General features: G+C 41.4%; 1 protein-coding gene across 2 annotated transcripts in view; it reads left to right on the top strand.

Annotated features, from left to right (window-relative positions):
* Positions 1–15,724, top strand: part of STAT1 (signal transducer and activator of transcription 1) — a 1,113,083-nt gene that overhangs the window by 583,859 nt on the left and 513,500 nt on the right. The window lies entirely within an intron of this gene.

Below are 15,724 nucleotides of genomic sequence, written 5' to 3'. Positions count from 1 at the left end.
GGAGGAGGAACAGGATCTGGTTTCCTGCGCTACAGACGGTACTACCCACACCACATTCATACCGTCTATTAAGTGTGGATGGCCTGAAGCTGGGGAGGAGGAGGACCAGGAGGAGGATGAGGAGTATAACATAGACAGTTGTCCTCTTGGTGGGGACAGGAAAGTTTTGGCTGTTGACCGTCTGGCACACATGGCTGAGTTTATGCTGCTCTGCAACAGTAATTACTGGTTGGTCGAACTTCTAGGCCCTACGCTTCAAGGAGAACTTTCTATCACTCCTTCACGTGGCGGACAAGTCTAATAAAATGTTGCAGTACCAGAAGGCTCTTGTTGAAGAATTATTAAAAAAATTCCCAGCTGACAACGCTGGCGGCAGAGGTCACAGTTACTTGGACAACCAAGGAGTACAGGCAAGGGAGACACAAACCAGATGCAGCAGAGGCAGGGGAACACTGTCAAAGGTCTGGGACAGTTTTCTCAGACCCTCCCAGCACCCAAGCCTTGATGCGTGGGGTACTCTGACAAGGAGGGAAAAGTTTTGGAAGATGCTAAAGGGGTACATTGCTGACCGTACCAGCATCCTCCATGATTACTCTGTGCCTTACAACTATTTGGTATCCAAGCTGGACACGTGGCATGAACTGTGTGTCTATCCCTTCGTGGTCCTGACTTGCCCTGCCGCTAGCGGTTTGTCAGAGCTATTTTTAGTGCTGCCAGGGGTATTATAACTGATAGATTCTTCCGCCTGTCAACTGAAAACGCTTACAAGCTGACTCAAAATGGTCAAGGGCTGGATTGAGTCAGACTGCTTGACACCTCCGGATGATAGCAGCGGAACATAAACTCAAATTCAGTGGGATTTTTTGGAGGGTCTATTCCCATTCACCCCTTCACACCTAGACATTGGTATTCGCTTCAGGATTTCGTCTATCTTATGTCATCCTCCTCCTTATGCATATCCTCATCGTCCACCACCATATCACCAGGGTGACCATCATGTAACACCTACATAATTTTTTTAAGGATGTTTATGTTGCCATTTGGAACTACTATTTTTAGAGGCCTACCTCTAACATTGTATATAATACAGTTAGGTCCATATGTATTTGGACAGAGACAACATTTTTCTAATTTTGCTTGTAGACATTACCACAATGAATTTTAAAACAAAACAATTCAGATGCAGTTGGATTTCAGACTTTCACCTTTCATTTGAGTGTATCCACATTCAAATTGGATGAAGGGTTTAGGAGTTTCAGCTCCTTAACATGTGCCACCCTGTTTTTAAAGGGACCCAAAGTATTTGGACAATTGACTCCAAGGCTTTTTCATGGACAAGTTTGGGCAATCCCTTCGTTATGTCATTCTCGATTAAGCAGATTAAAGGCCTGGAGTTGATTTGAGGTGTGGGGCTTGCATTTGGAAGGTTTTGCTGTGAAGTAAACATGCTGTCAAAGGAGCTCTCCATGCAGGTGAAACAAGCCATCCTTAAGCTGCAAAAACAGAAAAAACCCATCCGAGAAATTGCTGCAATATTAGGAGTGGCAAAATCTACAGTTCGGTATATCCTGAGAAAGAAAGAAAGCACTGGTGAACTCATCAATGCAAAAAGACGTGGGCGCCCACGGAAGACAACAGTGGTGGATGATCTCAGAATAATCTCCATGGTGAAGAGAAACCCCTTCACAACAGCCAACCAAGTGAACAACACTCTCCAGGAGGTAGGTGTATCAATATCCAAATCTACCATAAAGAGAAGACTGCATGAAAGTAAATACAGAGGGTTCACTGCACGGTGCAAGACACTCATAAGCATCAAGAATAAGCAGGCTAGACTGGACTTTGCTAAAAAACATCTAAAAACGCCAGCACAGTTCTGGAAGAACATTCTTTGGACAGATGAAACCAAGATCAACCTCTACCAGAATGATGGAAAGAGAAATTTATGGCGAAGGCGTGGTACAGCTCATGATCCAAAGCATACTACATCATCTGTAAAACACGGCGGAGGCAGTGTGATGGCTTGGGCATGCATGGCTGCCAGTGGCACTGGGTCACTAGTGTTTATTGATGATGGGACACAGGACAGAAGCAGGTGAATGAATTCTGATGTATTCAGAGCCATACTGTGTGCTCAGATCCAGCCACATGCAGCCAAACTGATTGGTCGTCGTTCCATACTACAGATGGACAATGACCCAAAACATAAAGCCAAAGCAACCCAGGAGTTTATTAAAGCAAAGAAGTGGAATATTCTTGAATGGCCTAGTCAGTCACCTGATCTCAACCCAATTGAGCATGCATTTCACTTGTTAAAGACTAAACTTCAGACAGAAAGGCCCACAAACAAACAGCAACTGACAACCACCACAGTGAAGGCCTGGCAGAGCATCAAAAAGGAGGAAACACAGCATCTGGTGATGTCCATGAGTTCAAGACTTCAGGCAGTCATTGCCAACAAAGGGTTTTCAACCAAGTACTAGAAATGAACATTTTATTTACAATTATTTAATCTGTCCAATTACTTTTGGTCCCGTTTAAAACAGGGTGGCACATGTTAAGGAGCTGAAACTCCTAAACTCTTCATCCAATTTTAATTTGGATACACTCAAATGAAAGCTGAAAGTCTGAACTTCAACTGCATCTGAATTGTTTTGTTTAAAATTCATTGTGGTAATGTCTAGAACCAAAATTAGAAAAATGTTGTCTCTGTCCAAATATATATGGACCTAACGGTATATATGTATACCCCCCATGGGTAAATGTTTTTCAGCCCATGCATTTAGTGCATAGGCATTACCCACTCCTTAATAATGGGAAAAATGTTTTTGACTAAGGCCCTCCATTACGTCTCCTCAAATTTGTTTTGGAGTGCGTCCTAATTTTTGGCAGCCCTTGAACTTGCTACGTACACATTAACAATATAGGAGACCCACTCCTTAAATAATTTTTTTTTTTTAATTTCTGAGGCCCTTCACTATATCTCTTCAAATTGGTATTGGAGTGCTTCCTAATTTTTGGCAGCCCTTGAACTTGCTGCATACGCAATAACAGTATAGGAGACCCGCTCCTTAATAATGGGAAGACCAATTCATATCAATGCTATATTCCACAATATTAACGCTTATCTGAAATTTGTGTACGGGTGAGCTATCGCACTATGGATAGCGTATTACACGCATGCAGAGAGGGATTGTTGCCTTATACTCTTGCTGCTTCAAGCAATAAAAAAAATCTATTCCCTACTGATACTGCTGTTAGCTGTTTTTAGAATAGGAACAGGTGTTAGGTATCATTGTATCATCGGCATCTCTGTCTCCTGCCAGGCAGAGACGCCGTTCCCCTCACCGCCGCAGTCCAGGTCCGGCGTCTTCCTGCTCCCCTGCTGCTGTGGCACGCATCGCGTGTAGCTCCCCTTCTTAGAGGGGGCACGCGCTCCCTACCACTTAAATGGGCCTCGCGCGCCGTCCCATAGAGTCCCCGGCCAATGGCCGGAGGACTTCCCCTATATAAGGCACCTCCTCCAAAATGGAGGTGTCTGTGCAAGGTTGTTGTACCGTGTGCTAACACTTTCTCCAGCCCTCAGGTCCCGCTGCCTGTCAGTCCTGCCCGCCAGTCTGTCTAACAGTTCTGTTCTCCAGTCTGTCTACAGCCGTGTTCGCCAGTCTGCTTACCCAGTGCACCTGCCTGTTACCTGTCGTGCCCACCAGCCTGCTTACCCGGAGCATCGGCCTGTTACCTGTCGTGCCCGCCAGCCAGCCTACCCGGAGCACCTGCCTGTTATCTATCGTGCCCACCAGCCAGCCAACCCGGAACACCCTTCTGGCTATCTGTCGTACCAGCCTGCTCACCAACCCGGACCACCCGTCTGCCTTCCTTCCGTGCTCATCCACTGTACCTGTCAGTTCCTGTCACCTGACCCGTGGGAGTCACCCGCTCTCACACAAGGTCTGTCCCAGAGTGGCACCTGGTCCACCTGCCCTGTCCCTCCCTGGTTCACGGAGTCGACTAAGCTGCCATGTGACCTTGGTCGGGCTGAGTAGGCACTTAATCACGCCCCTCTGGTCCCTCCTTGCACCGAAGCACAGAGGTTCAACCACCCGGACCCGTAACAATCATCAGCTGGAAATGAGTTTTCATATTCTGGTCACATTCATATCTTCCACATTGCATAACTTTATTGATTTTATTCCATGCACTCGTTGACCGATTCATAATTTTTAACGGTGATCTGTAATTAGAAATTGATATAAGCAGGCAGGGTCGCTTTCATTCGTTCACAGTTTGGTGGTGCAACGTACCAAAAAAACCTCTTTGGAGCCAGTTATATTAAATTTTTTATTGTTCTCTATTACCTCTCTTATCTGAGATGTGTGTACTGGTGACCTATAGTAGTTGTTATAGCATCTTAAAGGCATCTAGTCAGGGATTATTGTTTTATACTCCGTGCTGAAAAAAAAATGTATTCCCTATTGATAATGCTGTTAGCTGCTTTTAAAATTAGGACAGGTGCTAGATGGTATTATCAGCTGGAAATGAGTGTCCATTCTGGATGTGTCTAATCATGTCTCACATACCACATGGCCAGATGCGGTAGTAAAATGTTAAAATTACATTTACTGATGAATGTATTTTTCACTGTTGAAAGGACAGCACGGTGGCTCAGGGGTTAGCACGTCAGCTTTGCTGCGCTGGAGTCCTGGGTTCAAATCCCACCAAGGACAACATCTGCAAGGAGTTTGTATGTTCTCCCTGTGTTTGTGGGTTTCCTCCCACACTCCAAAGACATACTGATAGGGAATGTAAATTGTGAGCCCCAATGGGGACAGTGCCAATAATGTCTGTAAAGCGCTGTGAAATTAATGGCGCTATATAAATGCGTAAAATAAATGAATAAATATGCAAAAGTTCAAAAACTCTACGTGTGAACATAGCCCAAGGTGTGGAGGAGCATTTTTGGTTATTTATTTTGCCTTATATGTGTCATTACCCTGAAAAGAATGTTTCGGAACATTTTTTCCAGGAAAATCCATTTTAGCTTAGTTTTTGTATGTTTTATTGTCAGTCCGTATAAATGGCGTAATACTCTGACAATATTGTTCACAGAAGTGACCTGAGATTCAGAGAGGCTTCCAGGAGTCTTCCCCATAGTGTTCCTGTGTCATTTCAGCACTGTTTCCATTGATTTTACCAATTTTTAGGCCCCCTCCCGACCTTTGGGGGAGGGGGAGTGGTTGCCGGAAAAATGCTCGGGTTTCCCATTGGCTTAAATTGGGCTCGTTACTCGCGTCGAGCACCAAGCATTACTATTTACTCGACCCAAGTAACGCGTACCCAAGCATTTTATTGCTCACATCACTAGTAGGGAACCATTAAAGTGATTCCCTTTGTCTGATTGCTGTGATCGGTCTGACCGATGTTATGTGCCCTAAAATGGTGCGAATAAAAATATCATCTTGTCTAACATAAAGTAAGCCCTCACATGACTCTGTCAGCAGAAATATAGAAAAATTAAAGCGCTCAAAATAAGGCAATGCAAAAACCTAAAAAAAATATAAATATTGTCTCGCTACAATTGCACTGACTTGAAGAATAAAGTTGTCACTACCTGTAGATAAATTCCCAGAGGGGTGGAATTTCGAAATCTGGGTCAATTGATGGAGGTTTCTGCTCTTCCGCCACTTAGATGCTCTGCATATTGGAGTCCGCAAACTATTGTACGAAAATTTGTTCTCCTAGAGTTAAATAGTGCTCCTTCCTTTCCGAGTTTTGCCGTGTGCCCTAACAGTACTGTACAGCCACATATGCGGTATTGCCACGTTCATAAGAAATTGTGTAAAAAATGATATGGTCATGTTTAGTCGTGTTAAACTTTTAACCCTTCTAACTGCCTAACAATTTTTTTTTAAAAAAGTGATGTTAATGTAAAGTAGACATATGGGTATTGTTACAGTGCAGGAAATAATTTTGATCCCTTGCTGTTTTTGTAAGTTTGCCCACTGACAAAGACATGACCAGTCTATAAATTTAAGGGCAGGTTAATTTTAACTTTGAGAGATAGAATATCTCCAAAAAATCAAGAAAATCACATTGCATAAATTAGATAAATTTATTTTCATTTTGCAGTGAGAAATAAGTATTTGATTCCTCTGGCAAACAACACTTAATGCTTGTTGGCAAAACCCTTGTTGGCAAGCACAACAGTCAGACGTTTTTTGTAGTTGATGATGAGGGTTGCTCACATGTCAGGAGGAATTTTGGTCCACTCCTCTTTGCAGATCATCTCTAAAACATTCAGATTTTTGAGGCTGTCGCTTGGCAACTCGGAACTTCAACTCCCTCCATAAGTTTTCTATGGGATTATGGTCTGGAGACTGGCTAGACCACTCTATGACCTTAATGTGCTTCTTTTTGAGCCACTCCTTTATTGCTTTCGCTGTATGGCTTGCTGGAAGACCCAGCCACGACCCATTTTTAATGTCCTGGCAGAGGGAAGGAGGTTGTCACTCAGGATTTTACGGTACATGGCTGCATCCATTCTCCAATTGATGCGGACTGCAGTGAAGTAGTCCTGGGCCATTAGCAGATAAACACCCCCAAAACATAATGTTTCCGCCTCTATGTTTGACAGTGGGAACGGTGTTCTTTGGGTCATAGGCAGCATTTCTCTTCCTCCAAACACGGCGAGTTGAGTTAATGCCAAATCTCTAAATTTTTGTCTCATCTGACCACAGCAACTTCTCCCAATAACTCACAGAATCATCCAGGTGTTCATTGGCAAACTTCAGACGGGCCTGCACATGTGCCTTCTTGAGTTAGGAGGACCTTGCGGAAACTGCAGGATTTTAAACCTTTAAAGTGTAACGTGATACAAATGGTTTTCTTGGTGACTGTGGTCCCAGCTGCCTTGAGATTATTAACAAGTTCCCTCCGTGTAGTTTTAGACTGATCTCTCACCTTCCTCATGATCAAGGATACCCCACGAGGTGAGATTTTGCATGGTGCCCCAGATCAATTTTGTATTTCTTCCATTTTCTTACTATTGCAACAACAGTTGTCTCCTTCTCACCCAGCGTCTTACTCATGGTTTTGTAGCCCCTTCCAGCTTTTTGTAGGTCTATGATCTTGTCCCTGACCTCCTTAGAAAGCCATTTGGTCTTGCCCATGTTGTAGAGGTTAGAGTCTGACTGATTAATTGAGTCTGTGGACAGGAGTCTTTTATACAAGTGACTATGTAAGACAGCTGTCTTTAATGCAGGTAACGAGTTGATTAGGAGCGTCTAACTGATCTGTAGGAGCCAGAACTCATAATGGTTTGTAGGGGATCAAATACTTATTTCTCACTGCAAAATGCAAATAAATTTATCTAATTTATAGAATGTGATTTTCTTGATTTTTTGGGGGATATTCTCTCTCTCAATGTTAAAATTAACCTACTCTTAAAATTATAGACTGTTCATGTCTGTCAGTGGGCAAACTTACAAAAACAGCAAGGGATCAAATAATTATTTCCTTCACTGTATCTATTAACTATTTTGTGTGGTATAACTACCTGATTTAAAGGCATTACAATTTAAAGTTTGAAATTTGGAAAATTTTCCAATTGTTTTGTCAAATTTTCGATGTTTTCATAAGCAAATGTAAAATCATATAAACCAAAATTTACCACTAACATGAACTACACTATGTCACAAAAAAAAAATCTCTGAGAATCACTGTGATACGTTGATGCGTTCCAGAGTTATTGCTGTACCTTATAAAGTGACGCATGTCAGATTTTAAAAATGAGCCTCGATCATTAACTTGAAAGTTAACTTGGGCGGCACGTTCACTCAGTGGTTAGCACTGCAGCCTTGCAACGCTGGGGTCCTGGGTTCAAATCCCACCAAGGACAACATCTGCAGTGTTTGCGTGGGATTCCTCCAGGTTCTCAGGTTTCCTCCCACACTCCAAAGACATACTGATAAGTAATGTAGATTGTGAGCCCCGATGGGGACAGTGCCACTAATGTTTGTAAATTGGCTGAAATGTAAAGTGCTGTGGAATATGTTGGCGCTATATAAATAAAAAGATTATTATTATTATTATTAAAAGTTGCTTGGACCTTAAGGAGTTAAAGTGTATTATTTTTTTATATTAAACAATTCTCGTAGCATCCTTTCAACCCCTTCCCGACATATGATGTACCGGTTTATCATATCTTACTTGTATTATCTGCAAATTAATGTACCAGGATGTCATGGCGATCTTTCGAGCACAGGAGCTGTCACAGTCAGGGGTGGTGCTCATACTACCCTTGGCTTTTTAACCCTTTAAATGCCGTGATCAACAGCGATCTCAACATTTAGAAAGTTAGGAGAGGCACACCCGATTGGCACCCCCGCAATGTTATTGGGGCCTCCGATGGTTGTCATGCCAACCCAAGGTCTAATAATGACCTCGGAGTATGCTAGCTACTGTGGCCCGTGAGACTATGCTCCTGTGTTCTGCCAATGTAACACTGACAGGTGTAATGCATTGCAGTACATGTGTATTGCAATGAATTTTACCAGTTATCAGAGTAATAAAAGTTGAAGTCCCATAGAGAAACTAAGTAAAAAAAAAACTTGTAAAAATATATCTAAAAAATAAAGAATGCAAAAATATTGAATAAAAATATTACACCAATAATATATTTATATTAAAGCAAAAATAAACAAATTAAGTACACATATTTGATTTTGCCTCGTCTTGAATGACCTTTAAATTTGTTTTGTGATCTGAACCATTTAAATGTGAAAACATGCCAGAGAATAAGAAATTAGGAAGAGGGCAAACACTTTTTCACACCACTGTAGCTAGAGCTGTCGGAATAACATTATGCAAAAACAATTTTTTCTCTATAAAATTAGTTTTTTTTGTTAAAGCAGTAGTACCGCTGTAGTCATACTGACCCTAAGATTGAAGCTGAATTATCACTTTTACATCACTGTGAACGTAATGAAAAAACCTCAGTTCCTGAATTGCTGGTTTTTCTTTTTCATTTTTTTGCCCAAAAGGCGGAATAGAAAGTGTTCAATAAATATTATGTGCCCAAAAATGGTATCAATAAAAACTCCAACTCATCCCTCAAAAAAAACCCAAAAAACTATAGCCTTAAAAATATGGTTATGGAAAAAAACTTTATTTTGTAAAAAAAAAAAAAAAAAGTTTTTATTCTAATAGTCACAAATCAAAAAATTTATATAACAGGGAACATCATAAAAATAAATAAAAGCAATTCTTAACCTGCTATTGATAAATTAATTTCGCCTCCCAAAGATCGCAGTAATGCTTGACTCACATTTATCCTGTGCTCTACAATGAGCGCTTACATTGAGGTTTATGTGTAAATCTGAGAAAAACGTGATTCAGACAAAATTCCCTACGGAAAATTCACTGTAATAAGGCAGATAGTGTCATTTTGAACTCTTTTTATGTGTCTTTTTAGGCAGGGCTGTGGACTCCTAAAATATATAATAAATTGCGTACCGTAGTTCAATGCGGTTTGTGGGGAATATTTTTTCATAAGAATTTGGGAAAGTTATGAAATGTCCTATAAATGTCTATCCTATTCCTGATCTAAGGGTCTAGACTTTTAGCTGAGATTAATCTGTGCTACAGTAAATTTATCACTTAAACATGAACCATGTTTGAGGGAGTCAAAGTCGTGGAGTCGGTGTAATGTAAATTGAGCAGTTGGAGTCGCAGTCGGAGATTTGGCTTACCGACTCCACAGCCCTGTTTTTAGGCGTGCACAAAGGCTCTGTCAGCCTCCGTTTTGTGCACCTTTGAAAAGAATGACACCGCTGAACAAAGGCCAGGAGGATCAAGAATAATACTGCTGTTGCTTTATAGTGAATGGAATCCTCAGGGGTTTCTTCTGCATCACATCATTCAGAGATTTAGATGGAAACCGATGTAAATGTTCAGCGTAGAGCACAGCATAAATGTGAACTGATCCAAAAATGTTCTGTATCCCATAATGATACCAATTGCATTCAACTCAACTCACAAAAAAACACTGTGGTCTGTCATCTGTTAACGGAAATATAGGCTTACACATTACTTGTAGAAGAAAGGCTCTGGAAAAGTGCCCTGGGCCCCCCAAAACCCCACCCAAAAAAAATACAGCAAAATCGGTGCTCCCAAATCCAAATGCCCTCTTCCTTCTGAGCCCCACAATGTGCTAAAACCAGTGAGAGCCTGCTCAATTTACGAGGCATGTGTCTCCAGAATCATGAGCTGTTCACAATGTACAGGCCCTACAATGGCATATGTGCAATTTTCACTCAGCAACATCCATTGCTGCTTGTTTCTGGAAAACACCAATGGAGTCAAAATCGTCACTACACCTGTAGATAATTTCCCAGAGATATATAATTTTCAAAAGGGAGATTCTGTTCCTCTGGCACTTAGTGACTCTGTATATGGAGTTCTCAAACCATTCTACAAAAATTTGTTCTCCATGAGACAAATGGCACTCCTTCCCACCCGAGTATCTCCATTTGGCTTAACCGTACTGTGCAACCACATATGGGGTATTGCCACTTTCAGCAGAAATTGGGTAAAAATTTCACCAAAATTTGTTGCACATTTCCTTGTGTGAAAATGTAAAAACTGGGACTAATACAACAAAAGTGTAATTATTTTTTCATCACCACCCAATGGTATAATATTCTGTGACACACTTGTGTTGTCAATATGATCACTACACCCTAAGATAAATTCATTAAGAGATGTAGTTTGTAAAATGGGATCAATTGGGGTTATGCTGTTGTGGCATCTCGGGGGCTCTGCCAATGTGACATGGCACCTGCAGATCATAACCGCAAAATCTGGCACTTTTTTCCTTCTGAGCTTTCCGCTATGTCTGAAAAGTAGTTCCCAATTGTATGTTAGTTATTGGTGCACTCAGGGGAAATTGTACTCTGAACTCTGTCGTCCATTTATTTCCTATTTACCCTTAGAAAAAATAAAAACTCGAGGCTAAAACAACATTTTAGTTGTAAAAATGTAATTAATCATTCTTCACCACCCAATGGTATAAAATTCTGTGGGGTACATGTGGCGTTAGGATTCTTTAAAGTACCCCTAGATTAATTTTCAGAAGGGTTAAGTTTGTAAAGTGCAGTCTCTTATGGGGGTTTCTTCTGTTCTGGCACCTCAGAGGCTTTGCCAAAGTGACATGGCACCCTCAATCCATTCCAAAATCTGCACTCCAATATGGCGCTCTTCCCTGACGTACTCAGGAGAAATTGAGTAAGAAATTGTACAATTGTTTTTTTTCCTATTACCCCTTTTGAAATATAAAAACTTGGGACTAAAGCAACATTTTAGTGGAAAAAAATGTAATTTTTCATTTACTCAGCCCAGTATTACACAGTTCTATCATTTACCTGAGGGTTAACAATGCTTACTACACCCCTAGATTAATTCCTTGCCTTGAAAAGTGTAGTTTCCAAAATGGGGTCACTTATGGGGGTTTCTTCTGTTTTGGCATGTCAGGGACTCTTCATATGTGAGTGACTTGGCGTCCGCAGTCTATTCCAGCCAAAAATTGCTCTCCAGAATTCAAATGGCCCTTCTTCCCTGCCAAGCAATGCCGTGTGCCCAAACAGTTTTCCATCACGTTTGGGTTGTCTGTGTACTCAGGAGAAATTACACAAAACATTTTTGGGGTCCATTTGTTTTTTTTACTCTTGTGAAAATGAAAAATTTGGAACTAAAGCAACATTTTTGCAGGAAGTGTTTTTTCATTTTCATGGCTCCACATTATAATAGTCTGAAGCATCTAGGGTTCAAGGTATATAAATAGTATCTGACCCAGCACCACAATTATCAAAATACACGCTTGTGCCAAAGTCCCTGTATAAATGTTAAGCTAATAAAAGAGGAAAAGAGGGACAATAAAGGCACCAAGCGCGTTAAATGATTAAATAAGAATACAATATAATGAGAAAAATATAGAAATGTTATTATTAATAGGACACTGGACACAACCATTTAAAAACATGATTAAAAAACATGTAAGACAAAAGAGGGACATATAAGCAAAAAAATCCCCTTACAGAAATTGACATATAGATCCGATATAATATATAATTACAAGCAATTAGTCTGTGGAAAATATTTAACAGATGTAATAAATAACCTAACACATCTGGTATTTGCACAATAACATGATTAGGGTATACCCTCAATTTTCCAATATATATTGTCCCCAGACAAATGGTATATGTAACGGGTCTGGGAGGCGGAACCTCTGAGCAACTTATACAAGGGGGCAGTCCTTGTAAGGAAGCGGGTGGCTCCCAGGGAAGATGGGCAGGTAGTCACGGCAAGTGACAGGGACAGTCTCTGGGTAGAAGGGCAGGTAGCCACGGCAAGTGACAGGGACAGTCTCTGGGTAGAAGGGTAGGTAGTCACAGCAAGTGACAGGGACAGTCTCTGGGTAGACTAGCAGACAGGTAGCAGGTGGACGCTCCCAGGTGAGCGGGCAAAAGTCTCTGGACGGGCAGGTGGTCACAGCAAGTGACGGCAGAGCCTCTAGGTAGGCTAGCAGGCAGGTAGCAGGTGAGCGCTCCCAGGTGAGCGGGCAAGAGTCTCTGGACTGGCAGGTGGTCACGGCAAGTGACGGCAGAGCCTCCAGGTAGGCTAGCAGGCAGGTAGCAGGTGAGCGCTCCCAGGTGAGCGGGCAAGAGTCTCTGGACTGGCAGGTGGTCACGGCAATTGACGGCAGAGCCTCCAGGTAGGCTAGCAGGCAGGTAGCAGGTGAGCGCTCCCAGGTGAGCGGGCAGGCTGGTCCATAGACAGACTGACAGGTGTCGGAAGGCAGACCGTCGGACCGCAGGCTTGCAAGCAGGTAAGCGGATATCAGACCGGTATCAAGCAGGAATCTGGCAGGTGACTGGCAGGTAACAGGCAGGAATCTGGCAGGTGACTGGCAGGTAACAAGCAGGAATCTGGCAGGTGACTGGCAGGTAACTGGTAACGGGACCTGAGGGCTGAAGCAGAGTGAAGGCTTTGCAACAACATTGCTCGGGCACCTCCATTTTGGAGGAGGTGCCTTATATATGGTGAGGTCCTCCGGCCATTGGCCGGGGACTCCTTAAGACGGCGCGCGCGGCCCCTTTAAGAGAGGGGGAGCGCGCGCGCCCTAAGCACAGTGGCCGGGAAGCAGCGCGCGCTGCCAGCAGAGCGGGAGGAGGACGCCGGGCATGGAGCGGAGAGGTGAGGGGAAGAGCGTCCCTGCCTAGTAGGATGCAGGGACGCCGACGCTACAGTATACCTGATAAATAAATAAATAGTAAGTATTAGAAGGTCACAGAATAAGAAGGAATCTAAAAGTACTACAAACCATATGTATCCACAGAAAGATAGAGGAGATATCAAACTACAAAACCTACGCGTTACGCCATCCAATTATGGCTTCCTCAGGGGTATACATAAATTTTTCTCATTATATTGTATTCTTATTTAATCATTTAACGCGCTTGGTGCCTTTATTGTCCCTCTTTTCCTCTTTTGTTTGCTTAGGGTTCAAGGTACTCACCACACCTCTAGAAAAATTCCTTTATGGATGTACTTTCCAAAATGGGGTGACTTATTGGGGGTTTCCACTGTTTACACACATCAGGGTCTCTGCAAACGCGAAATGGCGTCCGCTATCTATTCCAGACAATTTTGTACTCCAAAAGTCAAATGGTACTCCTTCCCTTCGGAGCCCTGCCTTGCACCAAAACAGTAGTTTTCCACTACACATGGGGTGTTGGCATACTCAGGAGAAATTGTGCAATAAATTTTGGGGGTCGTTTTCTCCTTTTACCCTTGTGAAAATAAAAAATATGGGGCTATTGTAAAATTTTTCTGGGAAAAAAAAATATATATTTTTTTCCTTCCACATCTCTTTTATTCCTGTGAAGCACATAAAGAGTTAATAAACTTATTGAATGTGGTTTTGAGCTCTTTGAGGGGTGCAGTTTTTAAAATGGTGTCACTTCTGGGTATTTTCTGTTACACAGGTCCCTTAATGTCACTTCAAATGTGATGTGGTCTCTAAAAATAAAAAATAAATCGTGCTTTTAAATTTTGTTAGAAAAATTCAAACTTTCTGGCAAACTTTTAACTCTTCTAACAAAGAAAAGGTTTCAAAATGATGCTAATATAAAGTATATATGTTATTTATTAATTATTTTTAGTGTCAATACTATCTGCTTTAACCGCTTAATGACCTTGCGATTTTCAGTTTTTGCGGGGTTTTTTTTCCCTTCTTTCCAGAGCCTTAACTTTGTTTTATTTTTCCGTTAATATGACTGGTTGACGGCTCTTTTTTTGCAGGACGAGTTGTACTTTTGAACAACAACATTGATTTTACCATATAGTCTACTGGAAAACGGGAAAAAAAATTCCAAGTGCATTGAAATTGCAAAAAAAGTGCAATTCCATAATTGTTTTTTGGGTTTTTTATTTACTATGTTCACTAAATGCTAAAACTAACCTGCCAATATGATTCTCCAGGTCACTACGAGTACGCAGATACCAAACATGTATAGTTTTTTTTTTTTATTTAGAGGTGAAAAAAAAATCCAAAGTTGTAAGATAAAAAAGTCGCTACTTGCCGAGATCCATAGCGTCTACATTTTTTGGGATCTGGGGCTGGGTTAGGGCTTATTTTTTGTGCGCCTAGCTGACATTTTTATGAATACCATTTTTTGGTGGATACAATGTTTTGATCGCCTGTTACATTTTATTGCAATGTTGGGGCGACCATAAAACTGTAATTCTTGTGTTTTGATTTTTTTTCGTTACACTGTCTACTGATCGGATTAATTTATTTTATATTTTGATAGATTGGACATTTCTGAACACAGCGATATCAAATATGTATATTTTTTTGGTTTTATTTTGAATGGGACACAAAGGGGGGTGATTTGAATTCTTATATTTTTTATATATATATTTTTAAAACTTTTTTTACTTAATTCAATAGTCCCCTTAGGAAACTTGAAGCTGCGATCTTCCGATCGCCTGTGCTACACATAGCAGGGCTTCAGCGTGGCTGGCGTTCATAGGAAGTTAACAATGATAGGCATGAGGGTCTTCTCCAGACGTCCGGCTATCATGACAACCCTTCGGCACCCTACAAATACGTGACCGGGGTGTCTACGGGCGTGTCTTATGACACACTTCCACGTCGCAATTGTTAAATGCACTGTCAGAGATTGACAGCAACATTTAACATGTTAACAGCCGTGGGTGCATTGCCATTCCACCCGCGGCTGTTAGAGGCAAATGACAGCTGATCAAATCAGCTGTTATGTGCTGGGAAAGATGTGGCCTCAATTGCAAATTTTTCAAAAGTTTAATCAGATTTTAAATTTTTTCATTAATAAACGCAAATTATATTGACTTAAATTTACCAATAACATGAAGAATAATGTGTCTCAAAATAACAGCCTCAGAATCACTGGGATCCGTTGACGTGTTCCAGAGTTATTACCTCATGAAGTAAAACTGGTTAGAATTGAAATTTTTTGCCTTGTCAGGAAGGTGAAAGGAAGCTTAGGCGGTAAGGGGTTACATAAAAAGGGCTGCCAGAGACAAGTGATTGGTACCTTTTAAGTAGATAATGCAGTTGCCAGTAATATTAAAGATTGAACTTCTGAATTAAATGTAACAAATTAATACACTTACATATACAATA

This window comes from Phyllobates terribilis, unplaced genomic scaffold, assembly GCF_046119375.1.
Source record: "Phyllobates terribilis strain yellow unplaced genomic scaffold, ASM4611937v1 Scaffold_9__5_contigs__length_417890890, whole genome shotgun sequence".
NCBI lineage: Eukaryota > Metazoa > Chordata > Amphibia > Anura > Dendrobatidae > Phyllobates > Phyllobates terribilis.
Note: the sequence above shows the minus strand (reverse complement) of the source record. Positions and strands in the feature narration are given on the sequence as shown.